The following is a 5,270-nucleotide window of genomic DNA, read 5'->3' on the forward strand; positions in this document are numbered from 1 at the left end:
CTATTGTTATTGTACCAGCACACAGTAATAAAGTGTAAAGTATTGATAACGTTTACAATTTTATAATCCACTCTGATCAAATCAAACTTTTTTCTCATGATTAGATTTATTTGTATATTGCTAATCATGAATAACAATTTGTTTTTAGTCATCACAGGTTGATTTCATAACGACTGGTGCTTGAATGGGCAATGAAGGGAGAGACTCGGACGAGGAAACAGAAGAGTCTTGCCTTCATGTGTTGTTTCAAGGAGGCAGAGGATGTGATGGGCCTATTGTAATTAAACTACGATGACTTAGCTTCACAGCCAGACATTGCCTCATCAACCAATTTAGTCAAAACACTAATAAACCAGTACCTTCTAATTTGTTACAATTCTGTCAAATCACGGTAATAAATGTCATTATTCGAACCAGTACTACCTGTTTTGTTTCTATCTGCTATAAGTAATTTAAGAAATAATGCAGTCAGATCAATTGTATCAGTAACATTTTAATACTGAAGGTAAATTGGTTACACACAACAAATCATAGTGTATACCTATGTAAATGACAGGACAATCGATGAATCAGCAAAGACAATCATTTATTTTTTACAACACAGATCACTGAACCCAAGTGGTCTAAGGAAGTGCATCTCAGTGCAAGAGGTGTCACTACAGTCCCTGGTTCAAATCCAGGCTGTATCACATCTGGCCATGATTGGGAGTCCCATAGGGCAGCGCAACGTTGGCCTGGGTTGGCCTGGGTAGGCCGTCATTGTAAATAATAATTTGTTCTTAACTGATTTGCCTAGTTAAATAAAGGTTAAATAAAACAACGGACAATACACAGTATAGACAAGGCATTCTCAAAATTCCCATCAACGAAAGTTAAAATAACAACAGAAGTTAAAATAGACAGTATAAAGTAGGTATGGCGGTGCTTTTATTTACAGTACTAGCCTACATTAGATGGATTTTTATAAAATGCTATAGATGCAGACTGTTAAGGATAAGATGCTAACAAATTATATTACAACGGAGTGTGTTCATATTAGGTTGGGGGGGTCAGAAAAGCCCCCAAGTGTCCTTGAGTCTTGATGTGTGTGCTGCAATAACCTCCTCCTTACTGGGGTTTGGGATGGGGGCTGTTGGCAGCCAGACGACAGCCGCTTCCACAGGATTTTTGGCTCCCAGTATTTCACTAATTTGTCCATGAGGACGCGCTCAATCAGGTCATTCCTGGTGGGCTGGTATATTGGCCCGGGCAATCCAATGTTGACTGTTTAGGGTAAACAATGTTGTATCTTGGAGTGACGGAAATCTGAAAAGAGAACATAAACCAGTGAATACAACATAAAGACAAGGACACTTCTTGGTTTCCTACTATGCACTCATCCAAAAGGCTACATCCAAATGATCAGATAAGTGTAGTTAAGTTAGTCAGCCCCCCAGGTGCCTCTGAAACAACTGAAAGGGTGCACCATACCCCAAAGAAACCCCCCAATTTCACCAAGTCAACCAAACTATCCATCACGGGCAATTACCTGTCCTTTGTTAGAATAGATCTGTCTGGACAGACCCAATGATTGTTTTGTCATATTGGGATGGTTATACAAAGTGCTAACGTGTAAATCAGAACGTTGATGTCATAGTTTCAGTAGTTACCAGCAATGGTTGAGGCTTGTCCTCCTTTCCGGTTCTGATTCTCATTGTGGTCCAAAACTGTCAACTGGGTACGGGCTTTCAAGCTGTAGTCTTTGAAGTGGAGACGCTTTTGACAGTATTTCAACATAGAACTGTGAAATACCTCAAGTGTTCCTGGTAAAACATAACAAAAGAGAAGAGAAGAGAGACAATCTTAGATGGAGCATTGATTAACACAGGCATGGCAGGCGCCAAACAGTTATTATGTGCCAAGTCATTTGCTTGTGAACAACTACGCACAAATCAGAGCACAATAATAATAGGATTCTAAGAAAGCATTTCTCATCTGTGAAAGGGACAGTTTCTGTGTGTGTTTCATGTGATATACTTCCAAATTCAATGGGGAACACACCTGTGTGCTTGAACAGTGCCATCTTATCGAGATCATTCTGCAGGGGTTGTCCATGACCAGAGAGTACAGGGCTTTGAAGGTTGGTGAATCTTCCTGTAATTACCTCTTCTTCCTCTGCTGGTCCTCTGTTAGCGCTCCATGGTAACAGTGGTGTTCCACTCTGTCCACTTCCCAGTGATAGACCCCACAGATGTTATTTTATTCATTTGTAACGGAGCATTGCCCTGAACCTGCACTTCAACTCCTGAAAATGACATTTGATCACAAACAGGCATGAGACAAGCATTGTTGATATCTGCACACCGTTCCGGGAAATGGAGATGTGGCTGTCAGGGTGAGTAGATTGTTGGCTCCTGATAGACAGGGCAGATTTATGGCCCTAGACCTCTTGGCATCAGTGGGGGATGGGTAATACTGTCACAAACACTTCAAAGTGGTCTGAGACCAGCTGAGGGGAGTGAGACATGAGTGGGGTTGTTTTTCTACAGTTACACTATTGATTTATGTATTTACCTCTAACTCCTCTCCACATAAGCTACAACTCCACCAGAGATGATTACAGATAATCGTCACCCACAGCGTTAGGTCAAATAAAATTAAAATACATTATTTGTCACATACTTCGTAAACAACAGGTGTAGACTAATAGTGAAATGCTTACTTCTTGGCCCTTCCCAACAATGCAGTGAAAAAAAAATTAAAGAACAGAAAAAAATAACACTAGTAATAAATACACAATGAGTAATGATAACTTGGCTATATACAGTGCCTTGCGAAAGTATTCGGCCCCCTTGAACTTTGCGACCTTTTGCCACATTTCAGGCTTCAAACATAAAGATATAAAACTGTATTTTTTTGTGAAGAATCAACAACAAGTGGGACACAATCATGAAGTGGAACGACATTTATTGGATATTTCAAACTTTTTTAACAAATCAAAAACTGAAAAATTGGGCGTGCAAAATTATTCAGCCCCCTTAAGTTAATACTTTGTAGCGCCACCTTTTGCTGCGATTACAGCTGTAAGTCGCTTGGGGTATGTCTCTATCAGTTTTACACATCGAGAGACTGAAATTTTTTCCCATTCCTCCTTGCAAAACAGCTCGAGCTCAGTGAGGTTGGATGGAGAGCATTTGTGAACAGCAGTTTTCAGTTCTTTCCACAGATTCTCGATTGGATTCAGGTCTGGACTTTGACTTGGCCATTCTAACACCTGGATATGTTTATTTTTGAACCATTCCATTGTAGATTTTGCTTTATGTTTTGGATCATTGTCTTGTTGGAAGACAAATCTCTGTCCCAGTCTCAGGTCTTTTGCAGACTCCATCAATTTTAACCATCTTCCCTGTCCCTGCTGAAGAAAAGCAGGCCCAAACCATGATGCTGCCACCACCATGTTTGACAGTGGGGATGGTGTGTTCAGGGTGATGAGCTGTGTTGTTTTTACGCCAAACATAACGTTTTGCATTGTTGCCAAAAAGTTCAATTTTGGTTTCATCTGACCAGAGCACCTTCTTCCACATGTTTGGTGTGTCTCCCAGGTGGCTTGTGACAAACTTTAAACAACACTTTTTATGGATATCTTTAAGAAATGGCTTTCTTCTTGCCACTCTTCCATAAAGGCCAGATTTGTGCAATATACGACTGATTGTTGTCCTATGGACAGAGTCTCCCACCTCAGCTGTAGATCTCTGCAGTTCATCCAGAGTGATCATGGGCCTCTTGGCTGCATCTCTGATCAGTCTTCTCCTTGTATGAGCTGAAAGTTTAGAGGGACGGCCAGGTCTTGGTAGATTTGCAGTGGTCTGATACTTCTTCCATTTCAATATTATCGCTTGCACAGTGCTCCTTGGGATGTTTAAAGCTTGGGAAATATTTTTGTATCCAAATCCGGCTTTAAACTTCTTCAGTATCTCAGACCTGCCTGGTGTGTTCCTTGTTCTTCATGATGCTCTCTGCGCTTTTAACGGACCTCTGAGACTATCAGCCTGAAATGTGGCAAAAGGTCGCAAAGTTCAAGGGGGCCGAATACTTTCGCAAGGCACTGTAAATTTGCATATTCTCCAGAATGTTATGAAGAGTGATCAGATGAATTGCAATCAATTGCAAAGTTCCTCTTTGCCATGCAAATGAACTGAATCCCCCAAAAACATTTCCACTGCATTTCAGCCCTGCCACAAAAGGACCAGCTGACATCATGTCAGTGATTCTCTCGTTAACACAGGTGTGAGTGTTGACGAGGACAAGGCTGGAGATCACTCTGTCATGCTGATTGAGTTTGAAGAACAGCTTCAAAAGGAGGGTGGTGCTTGGAATCATTGTTCTTCCTCTGTCAATAATGGTTACCTGCAAGGAAACACGTACCGTCATCATTGCTTTGCACAAAAAGGGCTTCACAGGCAAGGATATTGCTGCCAGTAAGATTGCACCTAAAACAACCATTTATCGGTTCTGTAAGTCATGAATGATTGCATATACATCTGAAATTGTGCCACTAGGCAGCTTGTTCAGCTCCAAGATGCTCTCTATAGCTGTATTCGCAGGCCTATTGGGAAATCCAGGTGTGTTAGCCCTGACAAAGTTTATAGTCTGGAGATAGCGGAAAAAGTGGGATTGGGGGAGATTGAACTTTTCCTGCAGCTGAGAAAAAGAGGCAAATGTATCATCAAAGAATAATTGGGCTAGTGGGGAAAGGCCTAGTGAGTGCCAAATGCCAAAAGCCCCATCATTCAAAGATGGAGGAAATAAAATGTTCTGATTGATTGGGCCTGATAGAGAAAAGCCTCGGAGGCTAAAGGCTAAACGGAACTGATTCCAAATTTTAAGAGACTGCTTTACAATTGGGTTGGCACACCTTTTGCCTAGGGACACTGGGAGAGACGAGCACAGCACGGAGGAAAGTGCTGCCGGTTTACACGATTCAGACTCCATCTGGACCCAGAGTGGTCTAGGGCCAGTAGGATCAGTCTGCAGCCAGTACAGAACGGCTCTGAAATTTGCAGCCCAGTAGTATGTCTGAAAATTTGGTAGAGCTAAACCCCCCAATGACCTAGGCTTCTGTAAATGTTTTCTACCAATCCGTGGTACCTTGCCATCCCAAATAAAATGCATGAATGTTTGATCCAGTGAAATAAAAAAAGATTTTAAAATAAAAATGGGTAAACACTGAAATAAATATAAAAATTTGGGCAACACATTCATTTTAATGACACTAATCCTTCCAATAAGAG

The 5,270-nt window shown here is 41.3% G+C and overlaps 1 long non-coding RNA gene across 1 annotated transcript; it reads right to left on the minus strand.

Moving 5' to 3' along the window:
* Positions 1 to 527: 527 nt before the first annotated feature.
* LOC118944467 lies at positions 528 to 2,713 on the minus strand. The gene is made up of 3 exons (XR_005039803.1): positions 2,041 to 2,713; positions 1,650 to 1,802; positions 528 to 1,305 (listed from the first exon to the last, which is right to left on the minus strand). It is a non-coding gene; the product is annotated as an uncharacterized LOC118944467 (long non-coding RNA).
* Positions 2,714 to 5,270: the final 2,557 nt, after the last annotated feature.

The sequence above is a fragment of the Oncorhynchus mykiss genome, chromosome 26 (assembly GCF_013265735.2).
Source record: "Oncorhynchus mykiss isolate Arlee chromosome 26, USDA_OmykA_1.1, whole genome shotgun sequence".
NCBI classification, from domain to species: Eukaryota; Metazoa; Chordata; class Actinopteri; order Salmoniformes; family Salmonidae; genus Oncorhynchus; species Oncorhynchus mykiss.